Raw genomic sequence first — 15,913 nt, forward strand, 5'->3', positions numbered from 1 at the left:
GACCCCCTTTCTCCCGCAGCGGGGGCGAGAAACCTTGGAAGCCCACATGAGAAAAAAGAGACTGCAGCATGAGTGGGGTCTCCCGAGTGTGATCAGGAGATCTCTGAAGGCTTTCCTGCCGAGCACGGCCCCACGTTCTTCCGTCCTCTACAAGACCAGGAGCCGCGTCAAAACTCTGCCACGGAAACTTACCTTTCTTCCCGAGGACACTTGCATCGTCCTGGAGTTCCATCTTCAGAGGATGAAGCTCCAGCTGAGGTGGGGCTTGCCTAGAAGAGTCCTCGAAACCTGTCGACGGCTGTTGCCGGATGTTCTTTATAAAGAGAAGAGAGTGGCAGTAAAGCCCTTTTCTCAGCAGCCCAGATTGGGGATAGGAACACCACCAGGGCACCTTGTAAGGCCCAAGAAGAAAGAGGAGAAAATTAGGAAAAATCAGGGTCTTCCGTTATGTCCAGCTCAGCCACTCCTCGTGTTAAAAATGAAAGTCTTGAAGAAACTGCAGGTCCACCTGACGAAGAAACATTTGGAGGTGCGCTTGGAAAGCTTTCCTGCTGCCCCACAAATCTCCTGGAAATCTTGTTGGTGGTCTCAAAGACAACCTCTCCCCAAGCTTATCCTTCCTGGTCTCAGGACCCCCCAAACTCGTAGCCCCTGTCTCTCCTTTGACTTGTCAGCCATGGGTCAGATCGAAGTAACTTTGCAACGGGGTCGCTTGGTGTCCCTCTGGGGCCTGGGGCTAAAGTACGTGGAGACATCGGCAGCTATGTGTCCTGGAGGACCTTTGTCTTCAGTCAGGTTCAAAGAGATTCCCGTTGAGTTTTCAGAAATAAAGTCTCTGTTTTTCAAAAATGCGGTCAGAGAAAACTTAGAAATGCATGTTAAGAAGAAGAGACTACAACATGAGTGGGGATATTCTACCCTGGTCCAGAGATCCCTTAGAAGCTTAATTGGAGAACCACCCAAGTGGCATCGCGATCTTCCAAAGGCGGTGACTCAGATTTCCTTGCTTCATCTAGAGTTGCATTTCCTTTCTGAGAAAGTCAAACAAAACCTGGAGCTCCACATTCAACGGCTAAAGTTACAGCAAAAGTGGGGCATCCCTCAGAAAGTCCATCAGTTTGTAAAGTTTTTTCACTCACTACTTCCAGAGGAGAAACCTCAAGCCACATTTGGAGAAACTCAGGTGGAGAGTGGAAGGTGGGAAGAAACCCACATTCTCCTCCCAAATAACACGGGATGTCTAGAAGATCTGCTTAGATATACTCTGGAGACTCACCTCAAGAAAAAATCTCTGGAGATTAAGTTCCAGTTAATAAGATATAAGAAGTTTTCTGGCCCCATCGAACATGCTTTTCTTCCTAAATGTTCCCTTGTGTCCTCAGAAATCAAACCCAGGCCATCTTGCTTGTATTTTCTGGGACAGGACATTGTGGAAAAGATGAACTTGAACATTAAATGCAAACAATTAATGCATCTTTGGGGTCTTCCCAGTATCTACACTAAATCCTTAAACAAGATGTTTGGCAATGTTATTGTAGGAAGCCCACCACTAGAGATGTCCAAGCTCAGGAGGTGGACTCTGGAGAAGAATGTTGGCCAGGAGAGTCAAACAGCCAATGCAATGGATTCCAGAACAAAAGAACTGAGATTCTCAAGTACAGGTCCATGTTTTGTCCAAACAGAGATTTTGGACCTTCTGGAGATGCACGTTCGGCGCAAGAAGTTACAGCATGAATGGGGATTACCATCCATGGTTCAAAAATCTCTTCAGGCCTTTGCTGCACTCCCTTTAGAACCAGAACGGCTCCTGGAGGGACTTGGCATTGCCATCACCGCTTCGTGGGGTGTGTTAAAAGTGACAATTAAAATAACCAACAGCTTGTTCTTCTTGGGTCTTGTGACGCAGAAACTACTGGAGGCTCACATGAAGAACCGAACTGCAGTCCATCGATGGGGTCTTCCCAAGCGTGTCCAGGAGTCACTGAAAATGTTTTTGCCCCCTGCTTCTTGTTCCCAGGTTGAGGGCGACCAGGGTCAAGCCGAAACCCCACGGCATGCCTACAACCGACTCTTCCAGACTGCCTCAAAGCCATGGCACAAAGCAGAAGACATACATCATGTAACCACACTCAAGAGGGCTTTCCCCAAAGGTGATCTTCTAGGAGAAAGATCCCCAGGAAAAATCTCAAGGTCTGGGAGAGAAACGATGGCACTTGATGAAGAGACCACCCCGATGTCCCTTAAACAGGAAGACCTGGAATTTATGGGATTACATGTACAATACAAGAGGATCCAGCACGAGTGGGGATTACCTGTTCTTGTACACAAATCTCTACAGGCTTTTGCACCAGTCCCACCTGAGCCTCAGAAGAGGTCCTTCAGAGGTCCAGGTCTACAGAGATTGGGAGATGGAAGAAAAACACACAGGGGGGTACAAGTGCCATCGTCTCTGAGTAAAGTACTTGTCCCTCCCCATTGTTTGCATTTTTTTAGTCAAGATGCAAAAGATCACCTGGAGTCCCATGTGAGGAGTTGGATCAGGGAACATAAATGGGGCCTTCCTCAACTGATCCAAGATTCGTTGAGAGCAATGGTTCCTCCTCCACAGGTCTCTGATGAAAAACCCCACTGTGAACGTCATTTGAGATTCCCACTGCAAGAGGGAGCTCATGCTTCCCATTCCAGAAGAAAAGGATCACCATGGTGGACTTTATCCTGGAAAGAAGCCACCATGAAGCCTATGAAGAACATCCACCAGAGGAAACCAGATGCAAGAACTAGTTCCAGCTTTCCAGTGGCTGCCATCAGATCCCCGGAGGTGAGGCTGCTTTTCTACATCCATACGTCCTGGGATCTTTTGGAGTTTCATGTCACCCACAAGAAGATCCAGCACGCTTGGGGACTGCCATCTGCTATCTTGAAATCTCTGCGCATCTTTGCTCCTTTTCCACTTGGCCTACAGAAGCACACCAGAAAGAGAACTCAGAAGAGTCCAAGAGACAAGGCAGATTTGGAAACGAAGGCCCAGCAGCTTTGGTTCCTCAACACAAATACACAGGAACATCTGGAGACCAGTGTGAGGACCATGGTCATAAAGCATAAGTGGGAGATTCCAAAACGGATTCAACATTCATTTAATCCATTCCTGCCTTCTCTCCCCTCTTCCCAGGTTCCAGCACAGCCTCACTGGCCTTGCAGGTATAGACCATTTCAAGACACATCATCTGCTCCCCGAATTTCAGTGCCATTGCAAAAGGCAAAGCACCATTTGGGGGCGATGAAGATACCTCCCAAAGCATTACAGGTTAAGACAGGGGGGACTACTGAAGCAACAAGGTTCTTATGTCCCAAAATAGTGCTCTCTTTCCTCCCCATTGAGGAGAGGGACCTCCTGGAATTCCATATCCAACGAAAGAAAATCCAGCATGCATGGGGCTTACCATCGATGGTGGTTAGATCTCTCCATGTCTTTGCCCCATATCTTCTTCAATCAGAGAGGACTACTGGGAAAATCACATCTAGGAAACCAGGAAGGGAAAAAATAGATGTGCAGATCCTTAGTCAAGACCTTGTTTTCCTCAGCATTGAGGTGAAAGAACGCTTGGAGGCCCATCTGAGACATCGTACATCAGAGCACAGATGGGGTCTTCCAGAAAGAGTTCGGCAATCTCTGAGGGCCTTCCTACCACCCAGATCTCCTTCTCACCCTGGGATGACTGGATTCCAGCCTCTCTTGCCTTTACCACCCAAATCCTTACAGAAAAGTGGACCTGATTTGCAAACCACAGACATCTATGAACCGGTATTGTTTAAGCCAGAGCAGAAGACTTTAGAAAAGCCCAAGAGCAAAGTTGGCAATAAGAGACAGAGAGCAACAGGCAGGTCTAGGCAAACTAAAGTCCAGATTTGCTCTGGTACCAAGACAGGGCTCTCTTTCCTCCCAGAGAGCAGCCGGAACCTTTTGGAATTCCACATCCAGTGGAAGAGAATCCAGCATGCATGGGGCTTGCCATCAACAGTGCTAAAATCGTTGCAAGCTTTTGCCCCACCTCTCTTTAAAGCAGAGAAGATCACCGCAGACACTGTGATCAAGATTCCCCCACGGGATAGAGGAGAAGTGCAAATCCTCAGTCAAGACCTTGATTTTCTCAGCGTTGAGGAAAAAGAACTCTTGGAGGCCCATCTGAGACATCTTACATCAGAGCACCGATGGGGACTTCCAGAAAGGGTTCGGCGATCTCTGAGGGTGTTCTTGCCACCCAGATCTCCTTCTTGCTTTGAGATGACTGGATCCCAGCCTCTCTTGCCATATCCACCCATATCCACCTCTGTGCAGCCTTCAAGGATTTCTAAGGGGACAGAAGAACCTCAAATCCTGCCACCTTCCTCTCCTTCTGCATACACCACCAGGGATTACATGCCCAGTGTTGAAAATATAGCCAGCTTCCGAAAAGTGAAGTTTGGAAGTGGAAGGACCACACCAAGGGTGAAGAACAAGATGCCTCTTCCAGGCTTTAAGGCAAAGATGGTTGCCCGGCAAAACAAAGTTGGTTTTCAGAGGACAGCCAAAGAGAGAGGCACTCTAGAAGGGCTGACTCCTCCTCTGAAACCTTCAGTTCCTAGAAGGGAACTGAAAAAGTCTCGTAAGAGTTGTCTTTCCTGTCATTCATCAGCCTCAATCTCCTCATCAAAGTCTGATAGACAACCAAAATGGCCAGAGAAAAAGAAGAAAGTCTTATGGAAGGGAGGGGAAGCTGTAGTAGGTAATTCCTCTCTACTAGCAGAAGACAACGAAGCCCAGGATTCTCCTTGGTCCTCAGGAGACAACATGGAAGAGTTGGAAGAGTCCTTAGGAGATAACATGGAAGAGTTGGAAGGGTCCTCAGGAGAGAACATGAGTCATTCTTCTCTCCAAGAGCCAGAAGCTTTCAAGATGTATTACAGGCCGTGGGAGGCACATGTTCAACCATATCATGCTCCTATTTCTCAACAAGTCTCATATTTTTTCCCACACCATATTCATGTTCCCAATTCCTGCTACGAGGATGTTGTAGCCAGATGTTACAGGCAAATCAGGAAGGGGCATCATGCAACACAGAGCAGTAGGCTACAAAGGAGAGGAAGTAGGCTTACATGGAGAGAGTTCCTTGACCATTCTCTGGAAGAAGCAGCCAGGTGCCAAACATTTTTTAGAACCCAACTGCTGGACCATTGGTTCTCCGACTGCGAGAGATTCCTCTACCTGCAACATCCTTCATCCTCTAGAGGAAAGAAGAAGACCACAGAAGACCAAGATGTTCAACCTCCCAAGGAGAGTAGAAAGGGCCCCCATCAAAATCAAGACTTTGTAAGGACAGATGTTGAACTTCAGGTCCATCATGAAAGTTGTAGCTTGACCCTGAAGGCAGATAGTGAGGAAGAGGGGAGGATGGAGAGAGTCACCTTTTCCATTGCTAAGGAGCAGAGCCTTTTGTCCCTAAAGACCCTGTCCCAAGGCAGCACAGAATGTAAAGACATGAGGATAGATGACTGGGATCAAGGAAGAAGGCTGGAAGTGAAGTGGGAAGATCAGAACAAGGGAGCAGAAGAGTCCTTCAGAGAAGAGATGGGCAGCTGGACATGGGCTAATTCCTCAGTAGTGAGACAACCCCCTTTAGCTGAGGACTCTGCCCCTTCCTTGGTGGCCCTCTCAGAAGAAGCAAGAGTCATCATCAGTGATCAGCTTTGCAGCGGAGTAGCAGAAGTAGTTGTGGGATCACCTAAAGATCATGGTGTCCTAAAACCAGGTGAAATCTCAGAGGGTAAGGATGTGGTCATCTGGCAGAAAAGGCAGATTCCAGTAGACCTCATGCAAGCAGGAGCTGTGGGGCAGGCGAGTGGGGTCCAACGTCCTCTCCCTAGAGGGATGAGGCCTATCAGCTGTTCACCTGGAAGCCCCCCAAAAGCTAGGAAGAAGAAACAGGTGAAGGTAAGCTGGTCTTCCAAGGAAACACACCAAGAACATCTTGTCATCAGAAGGCTGGCCTTTGACCCGAAGCTCAGCCAGACTTTGGAGGTTCCTAGGCAAGGAGCCAACAAGAGACCTCAAGAACAGAAGTCTTCGGATAGCGAAAAGATGACCACGTTGGGAAACATCCTGGAGAAGAAATTGAACTTGCAACAGGGGCTGTTCATTTGCAGGCAGAGCCCCAGACAGAAGGAAGAGGAAGGAAGAGGCCCAAAGAGAGACAAAAGGGAAGGCACAGGAGGACAGGGAGGGAGATCAGCATCATCCACTTCTGTGGACAAGCGGAGCTCCACCCTCACCAGCATCCTGCAAGGGAAGCTCCATCTCTGCAGGAACATCCTAAAAGGAAAGCTCTGCTTCTGGAAGAAAAGCCAGGAACTTTCCAAAACCGGGAGAACTGGGAAAAATGGTAGGGTGCAGGGACAAAAATTGGGGACCGTTAAGTAAATTGGCTCTATTCTGCAGTACCTTTTCACCAATAAACCTTTATTTTTGGCAGTGTTGTGTTTAGGGTCTGCAGTGCCTGAAAGAACAAAGAATAAGGTTGGAAGGCACCTTGGAGGGACCTTGGAGGTCCTCTAGTCTAACCTTCTGCTCAAGCAGGAGACCCTATCATTCTGGACAAATAGCTGTGTAGTTTCTTTTTGAAAAACTCCAGGGATGGAGCATCCAGAATGTCTGAAGGCAAACATTCCACTGATTAATTAACAGAAAAACAGAGCTGGAAGGGACCTTGGAGGTCTTCTAGTCTAACCTCCTGCTCAAGCAGAAGAACTCAAACTATTCCTACTAAATGGCTTTCCAATCTTTTCTTAAAAACCTCCAGGGATGGAGCACCCACTAACTTCTGAAGGCAAGCCTTTCCACTGAACAACAGAGTTGGAAGGGGCTTTGAAGTTCCTCTAGTCCAGAGGCTCCCAACACCCAGGCCACGGCCCACTACCAGGCTGCGGCTTATTCGGAACTGAGCCATGTGAGCAGTGGGCTGGCATGCACATGCGCATGCAGCTCAACTCATGCAAACAGCAGGCTAGCGCACACTTGAAGTCAAGTTGAGCTGTGCACAAGCATCGGCCCATTGCTCGTATGGCCTGGTTCCTGTCTCCCCCACCCCTAGCCGTGCCACCAAGCCGCAAAGGTTGGGGACCGCTTGTCAACTGTCCAGTTGGCATTTCCAGAAAAAGAAACTCCTCAGACATGATTTTACCAAGAGTCTAATACTTTACTGAAATTTTACATTGGCGCAGAAGAAGCAAAACCAGCTCTTGATTTTCCGGCTCAAAGGCTTGCTTAGCTAAACAATAAATTCCCTCATCCCCACCCACCAGGTGTTCATATTGTCCAATAGTAACATTTGTTCTTATTATGGAAACAGTCCACTTCCCTGCTGAGCACCTGCATTAGTGACCTTGGCTCTCAGAAGCCTCGGTTGCCTAGAAACCACTCCTCCCAGTTCTGCATCCCATCCCACTGTAAAGCTATAAGCGAGGGTAAAAGGGCGAATCAGTCTTGACACTACTGCTGTAGTCCAATCCCCTGCTCAAGCAGAAGACCTTATACCATTCTGGGCAACTGGCTGTCCACTCTCTTCTTGAAAGCCTGGAGGGATGAAGCACCACAGACTGGTCACTCATGTGCTCCTCAAAGAGGAGGGGTCATTTTTTACTGCTGGCTAAGTCCTCGATTTATGACCACAACTGGGTCCAGAATTTAGTTGCTAAGCAAGTTAGTGGTTAAGGAAGCTGCACCCAATGGTCAAGTGAACCATTGTGGTTGTTAAGGGAATCATGTGATCGTTAAACGAATCGGCTTCTCCCCCTTGACTTTGCTTGTTCGAAGCCAGCTGGGAAGGTTGCAAATGGGGCTCACCTGACCCTGGGATGCTCAGTTGTGGTTGTAAGTCGAGGACTACCTATACAACAATCCTGCAAGTCATGAGTAGGACCAATTTGGTTGCTGGTCAGCATCCCAGTCCAGTTCAAAATGCTGGTCATCCCCCCCCCCCGAAGCTCTTTATGCTTGTTGAAATAATTTTACAATTTAAGTAATTTTATTCATGCACTCCCTGTGAACTTCGTTAATCATATACGTGCCTGTACCCAGAAGACAGTATATTAATAAATATTAATAAAGGAGAATATTTGTAGCTCAGAGTTGAAGTGTAGGGTCCTTGGTGCTCTCCGAGCTTGGTTGTTTTCTTGCAGACATTTCAGGACCCAACTAGGTAACATAATCAGTGCTAGAAGGGAGGAGGAGGAGGAGGAGTCTTTGATGCTCTCTGAAGTGGGTTGTTTTCTTGCAGATGTTTCATGACCCAACTAGTTAACATCATCAGTCCTAGTGGTCCTAGTCTGGGTTGTGAAACATCTGCAAGAAAACAATCAAGCTCAGAGAATACTGTCTCCTCAGAAACTATATTGCAAAAACAATATAAGGTTGCAAATACTCTTCAACTAGTTTAGGCGATAATTGACAGCCAGGCTGAAATTGATTAAATCAAGCAAATAATAGCAAACAGGGAAAATCCCTTATAATGCAAACTTCCCTGAGCATATAGATGTGGCATTCCAGAATCAGCACATAGACACCTGCCAAAGAAAAGATCTACACACTCAGCAAAATAAGATAAGGCCATCCCTACTGGAACTGCATGTCCAACAAATTAAACATTGCAAAGGGCATATTCGCACACACCTCACAAAGGACCATCTTTCTTATAAGTATTACCAGCCTGTATATCCAAAATTGTAGCTACTCCAAGGGCTGTTTCTATGCTCTTAAAAAACAGAACAACAGAATTGGAAGCGACTTTGGAGGTCTTCTAGTCCAATCCCCTACTCAAGCAGGAAACCCTATACCAGTGGTGGCGAACCTATTGCCAGAGGCGGCACTCGGAGCCCTCTCTGTGAGCATGTGCACCGCACTCTTTGGCTAGGTTTTTGCAGGAAAAAGCCATTTCTCAAGCCCCTTCCTAGCCAAAACAAGCCTCTGGAGCAAGCACACTGTTTTTAGCTTTGAATTATATCAAATCTGACACTAGAAACAGATTAACAAATGACCTGAGTGCTGCACGTGTTGCTCTCAAACTTACAAAGTATAAGCCAAAGTTAGACAAATTATCAGCATGCATACAACAGCAGAAATCACATTAATTGTACAAAAGCATGCCAAAGGCAAACTTTTACCTTTCAGTAAAAAGTTGTTTGAATTGAAAGCTTTGTTATTGTGTTTTTTCTTTTAAGACAAAAGATGTTAATGTATGAGTTGTTTTTTTATAAACGAAAACCTCGGTATTCGGATTAAATTGCCGTGTTGGCACTTTGCGATAAATAAGTGGGTTTTGGGTTGCAGTTTGGGCACTTGGTCTCTAAAAGGTTCGCCATCACTGCCCTATACTATTCAGGACAAATGGCTGCCCAATCTTTTCTTGAAAACCTCCAGTGGTGGAGTAACCAGAACTTCTGGAGGCAAGTTGTTCCACTGATTAATTGTTCTCACTGTCAAGAAATTCCTCTTTAGTTCTAGGTTGAATCTCTCCTTGATTGGTTTCCATCCATTGGTTTTGTGTTGCCTTCTGGTGCGTTGGGGAATAGGTTGAACCCCTCATCTTTGTGGCAACCTCTCAAACACTGGAATACTGCTATCATGTTGCTCCAGGTCCTTCTTTTCATTAATCTAGGCATACCCAATTCCCACAACTTTTTCTTCATATGTTTTAACTCCAGTCCTCCAGTCATCTTTGTTGAATATACTACTTCTTCTTCAAGCAGTGACTCCGGTGTCATTCTTATGCAAATCCTGGCTCAAACCGGAGCAGGATATTCTTCTGACATGCTAGTTGGGGATTATGGAAGGGATGGATCCCTGAAGGGGATCCCAGTTGAAAAGATCTTCGACATGGCCAAGTCCCACTTGCTCTAAGTCCAGAGGGCTACCATAAGCCTCATAGCCAGGCATGTGAATCAGATGTATGACTGCGATGCAACAGGTAATGTAAAAGCTGAGCTGAGCTGAGCTGGCCTTTGAAGGTTTCCAGATCTACTACCCATCGCACCAACCTTCCAATCCTTGAGGGGCCCAAGGAAAGCAGGTGTGAACTCCACCTTTACTCTTCATCACCTGGGAAGCGGGGAAAATCCGGAGGATAGTAGGAAGTCAGAACTAAGCCAGGATTCTTCTCACAAACTGCCTGCAATTTCCACTTCGTGTTTTGGTTTAATGATTTCATGGTAAGTCTGGAAGGAGGAGAAACAAAGCAAAGCATCAGAATTGGGACACTCTCAAGAACACCAATTGGCTTGCAAATCTCTGCTCATCAGCAGCTCTTCAGGGAGTTGGGGGTCAAGCTATTCTCCAAAGCACCTGAAGGCAGAAGCAATGGAAGGAAACTAATCAAGGAGAAGCAGCATAGAACTAAGGAGGAATTTCCTGACAGTTAGAACAATTAATCAGTGGAACAACTTGCCTCCAAAAGTTATGAGTGCTCCATCACTCGAGGTTTTCAAAAAGAGATTGGACAGCCATTTGTCTGGAATGGTATAGGGTTTATTTCTGAGGAGAGGGTTAGACTAGAAGAGCTCCAAGGTCCCTTCCAACTCTGTTAGTCTGTTTCTGTTCTGTTATTCTGTCACTCTGTTGCTCATCTTCCTTCCCCTGTTCTGACCACTTTCTATAGGGGGAACGATCAAGAGCATCCTTTCATACAGCATCACAGTCTGGTTTGGAAGCATCCCTGCTTCAGACAGGAAGGTGGTGCAGAGGACTTCCGGTGGCTCCGCGGCGACGGAGACAGCCTTCCCGGGCTGCCCGCGGCTCAGCTGAGTTTTTTTCGCCCGAAACAGCGCCGATCAGCTGTTCGGGCGAATTTGAAGCCCCCTCCTCGGGAGAAGAGGAGGGGGTGAGGCCCCAGGTAGGGGTCGAGTTCTCCGGGGCCGCCTGAGCTTGCAGCTTGGGCGGCCGAAGGATCGAACTCCCCCGTAGCCTGGGTCGCTCCCAGCTGGCCAGCGCCTCTGCTCCTGACTTTATGGAGCAGAGCCAGGCGTCTGCGACCACCCCTGCCTGAAGGAAGGACTATGGAATAAAAAGAGCAGGCAGAGCGGTACAAGAGGAAAAGGTGAAGAGGATTATTTTATTCTACTCTCGAGCTTGATGGACTTTTTAAACTCTAAGTGAAAGTGCGTCACAATTGAAAGTAAAAGATGGCGGCTAAACCTCCCCCTAAAACTCTTCGGAGTGCTGGAACTTCCCCGGTGCAACAATCATCATTGCAGGCATTACATCCTCCTGATGTAGTGACATCGAAGGACTTACGAGATGCTCTGGATAAACTTTTGGAATCAATTAATCAATCAATGGGTGATAAATTTGCAAAGATGGAGGAGAAATTGGAGAAATTGGAGGAGAGAATAGAAGAGAGGATGGAACAGAAGTTCAGCGTGATGAAGGTAGACATTTTGTCTTCAGTGTATAAAGTGGCTGAATGTGTGGAAGATTTGGATGAAAAAGTCAAAGATTTGACTCAAAAGAATGCTATATTAGAAGCAAAAGTATTGGAGAATGAAGATTTAAGAGACAAAATGGATAGGGAATTGAGTCTTGCTCAATATTTCCAGATGCAGTTTGCCATTAGAATCAGAGGTTTAAAGGAGAATATTAAGGAAGATTTAAAGCAGTTGGTTTCTGAGGCTCTCGAAGTGGTATTGAATCAGCCAGCATCCGAAATAAAAGGAGGCATGGATAAAGTGTATCGTGTGAACTCATGGAGTGCTAGACAGAGAAAGCTGCCTAGAGATGTGGTGGTTTATTTTGCAAAAAGGGAAATGAGAGATGAAGTTATACAAGCTGCCTATGATACTAAAGTCGTGATTGCTGATCAAGAAGTTTTGGTTCTAAAAGAAATTCCTCCAAAGATTTTAAGGAGAAGGAAGGATTTTACATTTCTGGTGCAAGAGCTCAAGCAACGAGATATAAGGTTCAGATGGGAGATTCCAGCTGGGTTGATGGTGATGTATGAAGGTAAAAGGTACCGTTTGGTTACTGTGATGCAAGCGTGTGATTTTTACAATAATGTTTTAAAAGCAACCCCATTAACACTTCTGGAAGCTGCAAAGGGATCTGAAGAAGGAGAATATCAAGAGACTGAAGATGGACAGATAGAGGAGAATGGTGCTGCAGGAGATCAAGTTATAACACTTTTGGATGATCCCAGAGAACAGAGGGTGACGCGTGCTGCTTTAAAACGATCAAAAAAGATAAAAGAACAAGATCAGCAGAAGTCTATGGAACTTTCACAACGTACTTGTAGTGGGAGGTGGGAAAAGATTTGGATGAGGAATGTAAAATTTATATAAGTTTGAAATCTAAGAGAGAATTTTTACAAAATGTTTTATAGATTGTATTTAGATTTTAAAAAGTTAAGCATGTATCTGAATTATTAGCCTAAATGATGGAGGTGCGGTGATAAAGACGTAATATATTTTCATATTTTCATATATGGTAGACTTGCAAAAAGGTTAAGGTTTTTTGGATAAAAATCTGATGGAATATACTAAGTTGATGTTGAATTTAATTACGGCAGCAAGACTTTTGATAGGATAGTACTGGAAAGAGGAACTGCCGACCATAGAAGAGTGGATTTTAAAGGTTTCCGACTTGGTCGAAATGGTGAAGATTTCGGCCTATTTGAAAGATTACTCGCAGGAACGCTATATTATGGAAGGGAGAAAATGGCTTGAGTTTACTCAGAATAAGTATAGGGTTAAGAAGTTTTATATTTGAATAAGTCTTCTTTCTTTATTTTTTTTTTCTATATTAGTTTTTTTTTTATATATATATTTATATATATTTAATATTACTAAGGTTTGTTTTATCCTATATAAGCTAGAGAGTGATAGATTTTAGAGTTTATGGTTGTTAGTATATGGTTGTTTATGATTGTTTTTTTTTATATATACCTTGTACTTAGCTCTGGGAAGTCGGGGGGGGAGGGGGGGAGGGGAGAGAGGAAGGGGGGGAGGGAGAAGGGGGGGGAGGGGGGATTTTTTAAGGGAAAAATTGTAAGTTAAAACTTTTTAATAAAAAAAAAAAAGGAAGGTGGTGCAGAGAGTGGTGAGGATGGCCGAAAAGATCATTGGCAGTTCCCTCCCTCCCATCCAGGACGTAGCACAGAAGCGTTGTTTGAGCACGGCCCGTAAGATTATCTGGGATAGTACTCATCCTCTTCACGACCTGTTTTCCTTGTTACCTTCTAGGAGGAGACTTTGTGGTATCCGTAGCAGAACATCCAGATTCAGCCATAGTTTCATTCCGTACAGCATTAACCTTGTGAACTCTCAAGCTTCCTCCTTCCGTTATATATTCAAGATGGGCAGTATTTAATATTTTATTGTTCTGTATATGTAGGGGTGTAGGTCTATACATATGTTGTGTATAGTATGGTTTAGGTGTGTGTCATGTATGTGTTTGACTTTGAGAGCGGGCAACTAAATTTCATTTTTGATGTGTGCCATTATGCCCACAGTAAAAAAAATGACAATAAAGGTTATCTTATCTATTCTGCTGAGAGATATGTCGAAAGAGGTCAGCCTTTTGAGCAAATTCTGGCATAAATTCATGAGCCACAGGGCCTTGTTTTGGAAGCTGATATGGGTGTTGCCCACCGGCCAGGTGGTTGGGAGACCTCCTGACAAAACATTATGCAGAGATTAAATCATCTTTATTTTTCATAGCATCTTTTGGCAGACTGGGAAATTCAACGAATCTGGGCTGGAAGATGAGAGTCAACTTAAGATGGCAAGGATGTCGCCTCTGTTCCCACTCAAAGCTCAAAGGACTTTATTTTGGTCGTTGACCAAGATCCACTCAAAAAAAGAAAATAAAAGAAAGACAAGCTAAATGTACCATTCCCAATGATAACAGAGTTGGAAGGGACCTTGGGAGCCCCTTCCAGCTCTATTATTTTTTATAATTATTTATTATTTATCATATGGATAGCAATATTCCAATATTTGAGGGGCCGCTACAAAGACGAGGGGTGTGTGTGTGTCAAACTATTTTCCCAGGTCCCTGGACAAACTGTACACTTACGTCAACTTTTGAAGCTTGCAGCGCCTTTGTATCAACTTCTGGCACAGCTGCCTGATTCCTTTATCTCCCAGGCTGTTATCGCCCAGGTTCAGCTCCAAGAGGGTCTGGCTGGTCTCCACAACAGAGGCCAGGTTTTCACAGGCAAGGGCTGTCATGCCACAGGAGTGTAAACTGCAATAGAAGACAAGGACACCTGTGACCCCATCATGCTTTGGAGATCAGAAAAGCCTTCCTCGCTACAGATAGTCCTTGACTTACAACAGCTCATTTAGTGACCGTTCAAAGTTACAACGGCACTGAAAACAGTGACTTAGGACCGTTTTTTTCACACTTAAGACCATTGCAACATCCCCATGGTCATGTGAACAAAATACAGTTCATACTTAGGACAATTGCAATGTCTGGGGTCATGTGATCCCCTTTTGTGACCTTTTGACAAGCAAAGTCCATGGGGAAGCAAGATTCGCTTAACCACCATGTTCCTAACTTAACAACTGCCGTGATTCGCTTAACAAATAATGCAAGAGAAGTCGTAAAATCAGGCAAAATTCACTTAACAAATGTCTCACTTAGCAACAGAAATTTTGTTGTCATAAGTCGTGGACTGCCTGTTCTGGTTCTCAACCTACAAACATTTGTTCAGCAACGGTCCCAAGTTAGGATGGTGCTGAATGGATGGTGGTTAGGAGTGGCCCTCAGAGTTCCAGCCATTCCAGAAACCCAGATTGTGATCTTAGTCAAGCTATTCTCCAAAGCACCTGAAGGCAGGACAAGGAGCAACGGATGGAAACTTATCAAGGAGAGAAGCAGCCTGGAACTAAAGAGAAATATCCTGACAGAACAATTAACCAGTGGAATGGCTTGCCACCAGAAGTTGTGGTTGCTCCATCACTGGAGGTTTTCAAGAAGAGATTGGATAACCATGTTGTTTAAAATGTAAATTATCACAGCCTTTTTCTCATTTTCTTCTTGTGATAACACGGAAGCACAAATATCTGACAGTGGTTTGTTCAAAGAATTGTGGTGTAATATATAACATGAAACAACAACATTCAGGGAGCATACAGAATACAAGATAGTTATCTAGGGGTGGACAACCTTGGCTTTTTTATGACTCATGGACTTCAACTCCCAGAATTCCTGAGCCAGCTATGCTGAGGGGAAAGGGAAAGGTTTCCAAGCTGAGTCATGCTGGCTCAGGAATTCTGGGAGTTGAAGTCCACAAGTCATAAAAGAGCCAAGGTGGCCTAACTCCTGTTATATACAAACCGCTCAAGATTCCAACTGCAATTCTCCTCAGACACTGTCTCTTAAAGGGATACTACCCCCAAATACTCTGCTGCCTCACTCTATATAACACTTCTGCTGGTCAGCTGCTAAATTATAATTCCCTTGACAAGCCACTTGTCTGAAATGGTATAGAGCAGGGGTGTCAGACTCGCCACATCACACAATGTGTCGCGACGTATCGTGATCTTTTTTCCATTGCTGACAGTGGGGTGGGTGCAGTTTCTGTATGATGAAACCGGCCCGCAGGCTGGCAGTTTGACACCCCTGGTATAGAGTTTCCTGCCTGAACAGGGGTTGGACTAGAAGACCTCCAAGGTCCCTTCCAAGTCTGTTATGAATTAATCAGTGGAAGGGCTTGCCTTCAGAAGTTGTGGGTGCTCCATCACTCGAAGCTTTCAAGAAGAGACTGGACAGTCATTTGTCTGGAATGGTATAAGATCTCCTGCTTGAGCAGTGGGTTGGAGTAGAAGACCTCCAAGGTCCCTTCCAACTCTGTTATTCTGCTGAGTGCTCTGGCAATCAGCTTGTATT

At 45.3% G+C, this 15,913-nt stretch overlaps 1 pseudogene across 1 annotated transcript in view; it reads right to left on the minus strand.

Moving 5' to 3' along the window:
- The window catches only part of LOC308663096 (NACHT, LRR and PYD domains-containing protein 3-like), a 120,205-nt pseudogene that overhangs the window by 11,049 nt on the left and 93,243 nt on the right, over positions 1 to 15,913 (minus strand). The window contains exon 5 of the transcript XR_014028821.1: positions 10,127 to 10,242. The product of XR_014028821.1 is annotated as an NACHT, LRR and PYD domains-containing protein 3-like (transcript). The remainder of the gene's footprint in view (positions 1 to 10,126; positions 10,243 to 15,913) is intronic.

This window comes from Vipera berus (assembly GCF_964194415.1).
Source record: "Vipera berus genome assembly, chromosome: 2".
Classification (NCBI taxonomy): domain Eukaryota; kingdom Metazoa; phylum Chordata; class Lepidosauria; order Squamata; family Viperidae; genus Vipera; species Vipera berus.